General features: G+C 34.6%; 1 long non-coding RNA gene across 1 annotated transcript; it reads right to left on the bottom strand.

The window, feature by feature from the left end:
- Nucleotides 1–5,809: 5,809 nt before the first annotated feature.
- LOC128246561 (uncharacterized) lies at nt 5,810–13,276 on the bottom strand. The gene is made up of 4 exons (XR_008263280.1): nt 13,140–13,276; nt 12,419–12,534; nt 11,998–12,112; nt 5,810–7,686 (listed from the first exon to the last, which is right to left on the bottom strand). It is a non-coding gene; the product is annotated as an uncharacterized LOC128246561 (long non-coding RNA).
- Nucleotides 13,277–13,879: the final 603 nt, after the last annotated feature.

Here is a 13,879-nt window from a genome sequence, read left to right as displayed (position 1 = left end):
ATCTCTGTAGAGTTTAGTGTGATCTCCATTTCTCAGAAAATGTAGCTGTCTGAGGGCCTATTCCATCAAGAAGTATCACTGTCTTTAAATTGCTAATGCGGTACAGTTTTAAATAGCAAAAGTTTTATGGCCCTGCTTGTTTGCAACTCCTCACTCATTTTTGTACAGTGAGAAAAGTAAGGGAATTCTAGAGATTTACTAGAATTATGGATTGTTTTTCCTGACTGTGTAACACAGTATATAAGGAAGAATTTGCGTGTACACAACTCCTCATTTTTTTCATATGTTGTTTGCAGACTTTATAAACAGAAAATTACTTTTTATTATTTATACATGTTACATAGATGTGCAAAAGACTAACATTAGAAACATGCCATAAAAGAGATCACTATGATTTATTTTCACAAAAAAATATATTTTTACAGTTTTTAAGTTAGATCTTTTACTGCATAGTTAGTTAGGTCTTCTGCTCATCTTTATGACATCATTACATGGAATGATGCTAACTTCCCAAGACAATTTTCCACATGGCGCAGCTCATTAATTATTTTGTTGATGGATTGTTTAGAATGGGTCATTTTTAATTGGACAGAATGTTTTAATCGCCGTTTTACAGAGTGCCGGCCAGCCGGTGCCATTCTTTACATTCCTGAGGATGACAGTTCTGCCAACATAACGGTTTGTTCAATAACAGGTAAAAATACTTGTCTCGTTTGCATTTTTGATTGCCAACAGAAGTTTGTGTGCACAGTTTGAAATTATTATACCTGACATCTATTCAATATAAAAGCAAAAAGCTGTAAACTTATTTTTTGTTCATGTTTGCGAAGGGCAACGGATTTTTATGATTCGATTTCTCACCTCAAAGATGACTGGATGACTTTCACAGCATAATTTTCCTGTTTCATAAGTCCACACAATCATGATGTGCATTTAGTAGAGGGCATATTTGTTGACATAAGAAGGTGATTAAAACAATAAATAACAGTTGAAATTAAATATTGCATTAATATAATGTTTAAAAAATAAAACCTATGTAGAACGTTTGTCTTAAGTATACTTGTTATACATTTAAGTGAATTTCTATATTTTATAATACATTACATTTTCGTTTAATGGTTTATTTTAATGGGACAATCACTATTTTACAGAATGCCAACCAAGTGTTGCTGCTTCGACATGGTGGAGGACTCAAATTTAATTGACTGTTCTGTGACAGGTAAATTTTTTATAGCAGTAAGAAGGTTGTTTAATCTTTTATTCTTCAACTCTGAATGCAAACCTGAATTATTTACTGACCTATATTCGCTCATTGGTTCCATTAATTGTCTTAAGATTCCGGATGTTCACTTCTTAAGTTAGATTTTACAACAGTTAGCAACCCAAAGATGTGAAAACAGGGATGCTTTGCTTTTTTGGCATGGGTTGTTAATAGGTGCCTCCTCCTCTCAAAATACTTTTTGTGTATCTTGAAAATCAGGCAGTTTTCCCCATAAAATCACGCAGTTTTCCCAATAAAATCACGCAGTCTTCCCCAAAAGTTTTTTCAGTTTTTTTTCGTTCTCTTTGGGACACTATATCACTTATTTTCCCATGAATGTCACAATGATTGAAATTTGTACAAACAACTGTCCAGTTCATGACTTGCAATTCTAAATTCTGCAATGACAGCTAAACCATTCGTAACAACCACTATTCCCGATATGCCTTTTTTATGCCCCCGACGGTGGGCATATTAAAATCGCACCGTCCGTCCGTCTGTCCTTCCGTCTGTGTGTCCGGTTCAATAACTCGTGTCCGGGCTGTAATTTTCTCTTGTATGGACATATTTTAAAATAACTTGCCACATGTGCTCGACATACCAAGACAACGTGTCGCGTGCAAGACCCGTGTCCCTACCTCTAAGGTCAAGGTCAAACTTAGGTGTTTATTCACAATGGAATACTGCATTTAAGGACATAGAGGATAGGTTGTTGTGTCCAGGTTGTAACTTTCCCTTGTATGGACAGATTTTAAAATGACTTGCCACATGTGTTCGACATATCAAGACGACGCGTCGCGTGCAAGACCCATGTCCCTACCTCTAAGGTGAAAGATATACTTAGTGTTTATTCACAATGGAATGCTGAATATAAGGACCTAAGAGTGTTGGTTGTCAAGTATGGATGGTATTTTTATATGTTCAGTGACAATTTAAAATAACTTGCCATATGTATTTGACACTTAAAGGCAAGATCAACTTTTCATGTACTGACCTTGTTCATAGGCCAATGTCACATTCGGGGGCATTCGTCACATACTGTGACAGCTCTCGTTCACTATTGTTTTTAAATTTCGTTTTATATCCATGAAATATCCTTGGGATTTTGGAAAAAGAAGTATGATCATCCTGTAAGTAGATAACAGGATTCTTGATCATTAGCCTTTCACATATAATCTTAATAGGATAGAACAGTTAATGTAAATCATTGCAAGAAATTAGTGATGCCTCTCTTGTTTAAAATCATTTTTGTACTTTAAGGTAAAGAACGCATGGATGATTTCCTGGATATGGACAAGACCCACTCCCTGCAGGGATAGAGCAGTATTGAAAAACAAGAACACAACTTTTTAATGAACACAAAACACTTTCGTTAGAAAGCACAGAGGAAAAAAGCAGCAATGACGATAAACTGAAGTGATTGGAGTTTCACCACGATATGATACCATAAACAGTCATCAAGTCGGTCGGTCTTGCAGGTTGTCTGTGCAAAAGTGCAAAAAGTTTGTGACGCAAACCAAGCTACTTAGACTAAAGTTTTTTTCAAGATACTGTCTTTGAACATTAACCATATGTTTGCATGAAGTGAAGATGTAGTTGACATATTTATGATATGGATCATTTCAATATTTGTTAGAGGGGGGAAAGGATTCTTAAATATTTTGTTATGCAAACAAGTAATCATTTTCAAGGCAGTAATGATTTATAAATATTTAAAAGGTACATACAGTGGAATAACTTTTTATTCATCTTTATTCAAATTAGTTAAGAAAAATCTGGACTCAGTTTGATATGTACCTAGCAAGCAATAATATGCAAATAAAGTAACTTTATTATTCATATAAATTTAGTCTGATGACTTGATTAACAGGTGGGAAATAAATAGCACAACAGCCACCTATTTGTTTGACTGACCACTGTGCACACACTGTTATATATAGCCATGGGTATTAATGTGACCATTAAAGCTGCACTCTTACTAAGGGCTATTCCAGTAAAACATATACCCCGGGGGGAAGGCAATTATTTAAATAGTATATAGGTGGGTGTCTTTTTTCACTTATTTGAGCCCAACAAGGGTAAATTTGCTTCTGAGGGTTGTGGCATAATTTAAAAGTGCCTTCCCCCCCGGGGGTTATATGTTTAAATGGAATAGCCCAAATTGCCAGTTTTGACCTTTTTCCATTCATTTGTCTCAGAATCTATATGATCATATAATGATAACACAATTTAGGTCTTTCCAGGATTAGTGTGTCACTTGGTAGGTAAACAATGTTTGCTCAGTAACCACAACATTATGTCATACTTGTTGTATTCATCAAAAGCTAGTGTAGCTTTAAAATGTGTGTACAGTTTTCCACAGTTTGTAAACTGCATGCTGCATTGTTGATACAGTTATAGTGAATTTTCCATAAAGATTGAGATTGAGTTTCAAAGAGACAAATCATTAATCAGTCAACAATTCATTAAATGGAGATTTATTGCATTGATGAGATATTGTTGCACCCCGATCTAGAATATTGGAGCCTTAGGCCATAATAATACAAAAACCTTGTCATATGTACACAAACATCATTCAATATAATTATTTTAAGAGATTTGGTAACATGAGTGCTTAATTATAACATTGTATCAAAGTTTGTGAATTTTTGTTCTTTGGATGTTCAGTAAATATTTCTAAATAAATTCCGGTGTTTATTCTTTTCTAAAATCACAGTAGGTTTTCAGTATTGACGAGTGGTTAATTGCTATGTGAGGCTATCCATATTTATTGTTACCAGCAAACTTTCCTCTCGCTAATCGTGCTCTATGTTTGATCATTTTTCAGGAAACGATTGTATGTGTCTTTTCTGTCGATGAAAACAAAAAATCTCTAAATAAAAGTACCAAAGTAGGAAAACAGTAATCTAAAACTCAACATACAGGTTGTTATCAGACGAGCTCAAATTATGTTTTGGGCTGATAAACCTCCATTAACTGCCCAAAGCGCAATCAACTACACTAAAGTATTTGCCCATACAAATTATTCAACAATAGATCAAAATTTAAACGAGGTAAAGTAAAAAGAAAATATTTGACCAAATTTTATTTTCCTCAAATACTTCAAAAGCAGAACAATCATAATATTGATAAATAAGATAAGACATAAAGGGTACTATATATATACACACAATGACGAGCCCATAAGGAAAACCACACATTGTATTACGATCAGATATAACACGGTACTATATTAGTATTTATATATACAATGACGAGCCCATAAGGAAAACCACACATTGTATTACGATCAGATATAACACGGTACTATATTAGTATTATATATACAATGACGAGCCCATAAGGAAAACCACACATTGTATTGCGATCAGATATAACACGGTACTATATTAGTATTTATATACACAATGACGAGCTCATAAGGAAAACCACACATTGTATTGCGATCAGATATAACACGGTACTATATTAGTATTTATATACACAATGACGAGCTCATAAGGAAAACCACACATTGCATTGCGATCAGATATAACACGGTACTATATTAGTATTTATATACACAATGACGAGCTCATAAGGAAAACCACACATTGTATTGCGATCAGATATAACACGGTACTATATTAGTATTTATATACACAATGACGAGCTCATAAGGAAAACCACACATTGTATTGCGATCAGATATAACACGGTACTATATTAGTATTTATATACACAATGACGAGCTCATAAGGAAAACCACACATTGTATTGCGATCAGATATAACACGGTACTATATTAGTATTTATATACACAATGACGAGCCCATAAGGAAATCCACACATTGCATTGCGATCAGATATAACACGGTACTATATTAGTATTTATATATACAATGACGAGCCCATAAGGAAAACCACTCATTGTATTACGATCAGATATAACACGGTACTATATTAGTATTTATATACACAATGACGAGCCCATAAGGAAAACCACACATTGTATTACGATCAGATATAACACGGTACTATATTAGTATTTATATATACAATGACGAGCCCATAAGGATAACCACACATTGCATTGCGATCAGATATAACACGGTACTATATTAGTATTTATATATACAATGACGAGCCCATAAGGAAAACCACACATTGTATTGCGATCAGATATAACACGGTACTATATTAGTATTTATATATACAATGACGAGCCCATAAGGAAAACCACACATTGTATTGCGATCAGATATAACACAGTACTATATTAGTATTTATATACACAATGACGAGCCCATAAGGAAAACCACACATTGTATTACGATCAGATATAACACGGTACTATATTAGTATTTATATACACAATGACGAGCCCATAAGGAAAACCACACATTGTATTGCGATCAGATATAACACACAAAAGAAGCTCGTTCAAGAGTTAAAGAGTGTCATTGTCATATTTTGTTGACTTGGATTCCAATGTAACATTGATTTTGACTCCGTAAAAACGGACCCATGTGCCATTTTTCAACGTTGAAAACTGACCCTGACTGCATTTCAATATTATATAAACAAATAAATAAGTCATCGAACAAACAAGTTATCACAAATGATTTACGATCTTAGTGGGCAATAACAACACTGATGACAAATTATAAAATAGTTTGTACGTTTGCATCTCAATACACAAAGTCATGTATTTTAAGATGCTGTATGTGCTCTACGTATACATACTGCACAATAACTATGTTTAGGGTCATGGGTATATACACAAGACAGTTGTTAACACATAAATGTCTTTAATCTATTCAGCTACATCATAAAGGGATATTCGAGAAAAGATACCTCTAGTCACCAAACTGTACATAAATTCAATCAGCATGTAAATAAAATTAACCAGCATCAAACGCTTTTTTATCATACAAGTATCGTTTACTCTTTTAACGTTTATATCACCCAGTTAAACTACTGATCAAATCGTGACAAATTTAAAGTACATTTGTATGGTATTCAGAAGCGTACACCCCTACCACTTTAGTTTTAATGATTTTAGTATTTTGGACTTGAAAATCATGTGCAGACCTTGGTCTAAAGTGCTTATATACGCGAAGATACGTCAGTCATAGATCCAGCTACCGAGTTTGGATATTTACCTGGTCCTGGAGGTTTTAGTTGTTGAAAAGGACCACCAATATTTAAATCGCCAGTATCTGTATCTGTATTTTCAAAGGAATTTCTATTATCAGTCTGATCACACCTTTTAAATACATGTGAAGTAAACTGCAGAATGTTGTAAGCTATGAGCGTTTGGCTATTGTTGGAATATCCAGCCTTCAGTCGAAATATTTACTCAGAGAAGCTATCAACACAACCATAGGTGGCAATTCCATGCATTGTTAACTCCTCATAAACGCCTGGTATGTATCTAAACATTTGACCAACGATTGACTGTCGTAAACAGCGTTTTGTCCTGAGGGCGACTCCTAGTCCTACTGCTTTTGTGTGAAGTATTCGCCATGTATACGTAAGAGTTCATTTTTACAATCTACAGAAAATGGAGCGAGCGTAGCAGGCGAGAATGCTGGTACCATTTTTAGTAGGCCGCCAAAATGAACTCTAACTTATGTGGTGCTCGTAATAAGTCGACCCACTAGCCCCGCCCCTTGTATAGTCACGTGGTATTTAAGCGCGAAAGTCGACCCTCCCGGGCGTTAGTTTCATTGCATGAGTGTCGGGCGAAAGCTAATTTTCGCGGCTTAGTGAATATTTCATAAAAGCAAATAAAATGGATTGATGTTTGTACAAAAAAATGGAAAAGAACCGAAACATAAACTTTGATAATACTTTTCGTTTAAAAATTAACAGAATGTTGATATTTAGGTAATTAGAATAACCTCTGTATGTCTGCATAGTACAACACTTTCTGGGATGACCTCGTTTAGATTTTAGTTATGATCAAAGTTTGCACATTTTGGTACATAATTTGCTTGATTGGTTGAATATTATAAAGAGCATAGTAAAGGAAAAACGTAAATAAGTTTGGTATTAAGATATTGTCACCGAAAATACTTTAATAAATGTCAATACCATTTGATAGCTGATAAAACATCTTTTTCCAAATCGGGTTCATGGCGTAAGCTTAAACAGCCTCTCGACAGCGACACCCATACATATGTACATGAGTTGCAGTAAATAGGGTAAATCATCGATTGTCATTGGCCCACAAATATGTGCGAGCAACAAATAAGATTGTTCTCATAAATCTGGAATCCTTTTTCATAAATCACCTCTGTAAAGTGCGTACAACATCAATAAATCTGTCATCTCAAGCTGCCTCCGTGTGAGTGTTATGTCACAAAGTTCTTTGATCGAATGTACGTGATAGAAACTAGCCAATCTATCAAGCAACAGCTAACCGTATCATCCTGAAACACCTGAAACGTTAAAGTGATTGGTTCTAGTGTGCATCAGTTCGAAACGGTATCCAACACGAGCACCTAACAGCTTCCTTGAAAACAAAGTGAACATGTTTTTCAGTTTGTGACTATAAAAGGTCGATTTTTGTGTTCTTTAAAATCGAAAAAACGATCACGTTCGCGCCCGGCCTGCCGAGGTTATCGTTTAGAGACCATAAAATAAACACTAACTATCACTTATAAATCGCGTTAATGCAATATATCCTAACGAATAGTTTGTTAAGCTACTTTAACTTGGTCCATATAGAAGGTTATTTATGTCAATATTTTGCTGCCACTAAATACAGGAGAAATGATAATGTAAAATGCTAAGACTCCAACAGGCGACATGTCGAGCCCGTTGAAAGAGCCTTTAACATAGACAATTTTCAACATTTGACCTCTAAGCGTGACCTTGACCTTTGATGTACAGACCTGGATCTAGTGCTTGACATGCCACCTAATCATGGTGAACTTTCATGACATTTTTGACAAGTTTTTTAACATCCTATAATGCATAGCCAACAAAGAGCCCGGACAAGGAACATTACAGCCTTTGACATATAAGCGTGACCTTGATCTTTGAGTTACAAACAGTCGAAACTCGATGGCTCGATATTCTAGGGACCGGCCAAAGTACTTCGAGCCTCGAAAATATCGAGCCAAGCGGGATTGCTTACAGAATGTTATTTTAATCATTTGTTACATATTAAAGTCTTATTTACCTGGTTTGTTATTGGCTACGCTATCTCCGCAAGAGAAGGATGAGTATTTATTGGGCATAGTTACGCACCCTAAATTTCGTAATATGACTTATTAGAAAATATCATTTTATTTTTTTATTTATAATAAAAATACATTTATGCGAAAACAAGCAATTGTAAACAGTGGGTAACACAAACATAGCTTAAAAGTTATATCAAAATGCAAAGTAATTTAGGGATGGATAACAATTAGAGACAGAACTTAAAATGATGGCATGTTTATTCAAACTGTTAAACCAATTAAATTCGATAATAATTATAATATCAGTCAAGCAATTTTATTCGATTAGCGCCTTGTGCTAAATGAAACCAATCAAACAAATCAAGGTGTGAGATTCTTAACTGAACCCGCGAAAATGACATCGACCCCAGCAAACAAATCAAAGTGAGAAATTCTTGTTTGGGACCGCGAAAACGACTTCGAGCGTGGAGAAATATCGTCCCTCAAGATATCGAGCCATCAGATCGAAATTTATATAAAAAAGAGTAAATAAAAATCGGTCCTTTTAATTTGGTTCGAGCCAACGGGGATATTGAGCCAACGAGTTTCGACTGGAAATTTTGCGACACATGCAAGCTTATCGTGGTGAACTTTTTTTTGAAATTCCTATAATGCATGGTCGAGATACAGCCGGATATGTTTCATTTCAACTTTTATGACAAATCCTATAATGCATGGTCAAGATACAGCCGGACAAGATTCATTTCAACCTTCATGACAAATCTTATAATGTATGGTCAAGATACAGCCGGACATGTTTCATTTCAATTTTCATGACAAATCCTATAATGCATGGTCAAGATACAGCCGGACAAGGTTCATTTTAAACTTTCATTAAAAATCCTATAATGCATGGTCAAGATACAGCCGGACCAGGTTCATTTCAGCCTTCATGACAAATCCTATAATTAAATGTTTATGTGAGACTTCAAGAAGACCTAAATATGCACTTAAACAATAAGACTATTCCTCTTTGTGACGGCTTTCATGGAATGTTATTTATAGATAATGCGGTTGCTTTGCTAAATCATTATGTGCATAGACGACACAATGGGATGTTTAAATGCAAACCAACGAAATAAATACTCTATTGAGCAATCTGTCAGACAATCCTGTTTAATAGATAAGAATACGTTTTTGGTAATTAAAACAAAATACCGGGTTTTGTTTGTTTAAATTTTACAGCTATCAGCTTACCAAAATGACCAAGCTAAGATAATCAAAGCGCTGAAAGCGCTGAGGAACGGTGGCCCCGAGAGAGTAAGCAGTTTATTTAAATGACAGGAATTTCAGAAACAAATTGATAGGAACACACAGGGAAGTTGAGAGTTGGTGTTCATATGTTTCACAAGAACGTACGAGTTGACCGGCTTCATTTTTATTAGGCGTGATATATACATATAGAACATATATATGCAGTACAAGATAAAAATAATGTATGTAGAATATTTTTGAACATTTTAGGGTTGGGACGTTTGTTATTTCGAAGTAGTTGAAAGGGAAATACAGATACACAAGTTGATATGAAATGTATGCCATTGTATATTTTCATGCAGTAAGTATGCATAATATGGTCATTTTTTAAAACTCGTCCAGGCATGTATGCTAAAAGATGTTAATATTGTTCCCAAAGGATAAGTTTCACAATGGAAATGAAAATCACGTTAATGTTGAACAAGAGCTGCCACAGAGACAGCGTCTCGACTATTCAGCCGCTTTTCAGTGTAAGGATTGAAAAGTTTTGGCGAAACATGCATGGTTTACTGTTAGATAAGATTTCAATGCAATTCATGTGGAGAGATATTAACATAAATGTGGCTACATGGAAAATTTCAACCAGAATGTTTAAGTCTAATTATTTGCAAATTACAGTTATATATCTTGGTTATTCAATTACATTGAGTGGTTAAATACCATTCCAAACCCTAACAATACATATATGACTGATAACTGTGGTCTTGAGCCTATTTAAGCAACATTTTTTCAGAAACAGACTTCAAAACTCCTATAGTTCATCTTCAGGCTATATGCAACACATACTGAAAGTTTGGAAATGATATATTAAACAATAAATGAATGAGACAAATATTAGCACCTTTGGTATTTTCATAAAAAGCAGAAACAGCCATTTCCCTCAAATGGTAAGCTGCAAACCTTTGAAGAGCCATTATTTCCTTATGCATTGGAATAATTTGACCAAGTAAAGTTTCCCATGTAGCTTTCAATGGTGTCTATAGAACAGCCCCACAAAAATGGCCTGCGTGGTCTTTTAAGATTTTTCTAAGCAAAATAAAGTTTTTGCACTTCTTTTGCGCTTAGAGTTTTATATAAATATGAGGCCTATGCTCCACTGGCTGGGTTTGTGTGGTCAACATCACTGTTTTTAAAAAGAACCAACCCCTTATGAGTATCTCAATACTCAAAACTGAAGACAGTATCATGTTCGCAAGCATTTATTACACATTTTTTAGCATTTTTTATACTATCAAGGCCCATAATCCTAGCATTTCAAGGCCCATAATTTAGGCATGCATGGGCAGATCTAGCTGGTTTTCGAAAGCAACCCAGCTCTAATGGATATCCACATACTGTACAAGTTTCATCAAGATACAATCAATACTGAAGGCTGTATCGTGTTAACAAGCAATTGTTTACTGACAAACTGATTTTTTTATACTATCAAGGCCCATAATCTAGGCATGCATGGGCAGATCTGGCTGGTTTTCGAAAGGAACCAAGCTCTTATGGTATGTAGATACTGTACAAGTTTCATCGAGATACAATCAAAACTGAAGGCTGTATCGTGTTAACGAGCATTATTTGTTTACAGGATTTTTTATACTATCAAGTCCAATAATCTAGGCATGCATGGTCGGATCTAGCTGGTTTTTGAAAGGAACCGAGCTCTAATGGATATGTAGATACTGTACAGGTTTCATCAAGATACAATCAAAACTGAAGGCTGTATCGTGTTAACATGAATTGTTTACAGATGCACGGACGCACATACAACGTACAAATTACCATCGCATAAGCTCTACTGGCCAAAAATGACATAGAGCCATACTGAAATGCTTCAACTTGTCAAAATTTTGCTTTTCTTATAGCACTTATTATAGTTATATACAAAGGTAACAGAACTGTTCAGTTTAACAAAAGAAATTTAGTGATAATGTGTTTATAGACAGTCTAAACACCACTTTATGCCAAATTGTTTGCTTCCGGGACAAATGGCGCAACAAAAGAAATGGCAAGACAACACCAAAACTGAAAGATTCATGACAACTGCTAGTGTTTTCATGTATGAGGTGGCTACATGATGTAGAAAATGCAGAGATAGCATTTATATGCCCATTTTTTATTTTATTTTTATTTTAAGTATCTGTTTTGAAGGCTAGATTTGGCATTAATTTCAGAGTACAGCAATTCACCAATGTCTATAAGTTGCTTATTTACACCTGATTTGCTATAAATCTCACTCATTTGATCATTTACACACAAACAAGTACTACAGAGTTGACTTACATCTTCATTCTTCTGAAATATTGGATTCAGAGCTGCATCTCCTGGATTCAGATTGCAGGACTACTGCCGGGAGGAAAAAGGCGCAGCTAACTGGAGCTTATTAGCACATCATGATCTGCAAGCAAGACACAAAAGCAATATTTTACACTTATAAAACTATCTGCCAATACTGTTAAAGTTTGAAAAAGGCCTGTAAACACTCATTTGAGGCATACACAACCTGTTATGTGGTCATAAATGTGATAAATATGCAGAAAAGCTCATGAATTGAAAGATTTTCATGACAAGTTTTATGAAATATGTAATCTTTTGGACATTTTGCTATTAGTTTTTAAAAATTCAAAGGTTAATATCATCTTATTGAGTACCCAGATGCATTTTGAAAGCATTAAAACCAGACATGCTTAGAATTTCTTCTTACTTGGAGACGGTATTCCTTTCTCTGAAATCCTTGCTGAGAGCCGGTATGGAAAACCACATGAGACCACATTTTTACCAGCACTGGTTCTTCCCCTGTAGCTACAGCAACCAGGCTGGCTATTGAAATAAACAATACATTAGAGTTTTAAGACATTTATAATGTATTAAGGTGTTTTTTTTGATGCATAAAGGGAAAAGGCTCTAATCTTTATGAAAGCGGCTCACTTTTTATTTCTTTTGCCTTGAGATATGTCAAGTTTTTAAATGTTTAAACTGAATAAATAAATGAATATATATGAATGATTGATAGAATAAATGATTTAATTAATGAAAGGTGGCATTATTTCTTTAAAATAGGGATCTCATTGTGTTTACTGTGATTGTTGAGGTAATGTTTTTTTTGTCCATAAGCTGAAAATCATATGCACACTAAATAAAACATCATTCTGCATCAAATGTGCTGTAAGTTTTGTTTTATTGCTTATAGAATTTTAAATAAATATAATGTTTGCTTAAAGAGCAAACATTATATGTGCGAATAGATGCACAATACAGATCAAAGACTAATACAAGTCAGCAGTTTCATTAAAAAATAATATTATTATCAAAGCCGCACCAGAGATGATCGACAAACAACATGAAAGAAATTCATTTAGGAAAGAAATTCATTTAGGAATGGAACAAACAGTATCAATGGGCTTATATGACCCAAACTTACTCACTTTATACTTCAGTTTGGATACAATTTTCCATTATATGATCTTGAAGTACTAACAAATTTCATCATGTCGGCATGTTGGCATACACCAAGTACAGCTCGGCCGGATGGGCAGCTCGGCGGGCGGGCGGGCTGTCTGGCTGGTTCTTTACAGTTCCTCCCGGGTCTGTTATATAAATATAAAATATAAAAATAATAAGAAAGGAAAATAAATCAATCAACAACAAGGTCTACCCAAACATACAATCATTGACGCCCTTATAGCCTATACAACATATTCAATTAACACATCTCTGGCATACCAGTTTAAATTGATGGGTTCAACTTTTAAGTGTTCCTCCACGACCAAAGGCTGCTCATGACAGGTGCTTCAAAGCCAACACTTGGAAGATGAACCCAATACCACGTTTCAGTCTGAAAACTACTGATGTAACCTAAATCTGGCATTTTTCTTGGGCTTTATTTTATATAAACACGTATTTATTACATACTGTATACATATTTGAAACGAACGTTTGTTTACAAATATTTAAAGAATAGACATAAAATGTTTTCATTCTTAATGTTTACACCTATTTACACAAGGTGTACCTGCAGTTTGAAGCTGTCAGCAACTGTTTCATGCATTAATCATCAAAAATCTGTAGTTTTACTTCGCGGCAGCCATTTTGGATTTTGTTTACATTTTAGCAAAGTCTATGAATGGTCTAAGAACGTTCATAGTCCAGTTGTTTTCGTATCAAA

This window comes from Mya arenaria, chromosome 9 (genome assembly GCF_026914265.1).
Source record: "Mya arenaria isolate MELC-2E11 chromosome 9, ASM2691426v1".
Classification (NCBI taxonomy): Eukaryota; Metazoa; Mollusca; class Bivalvia; order Myida; family Myidae; genus Mya; species Mya arenaria.
Note: the sequence above shows the minus strand (reverse complement) of the source record. Positions and strands in the feature narration are given on the sequence as shown.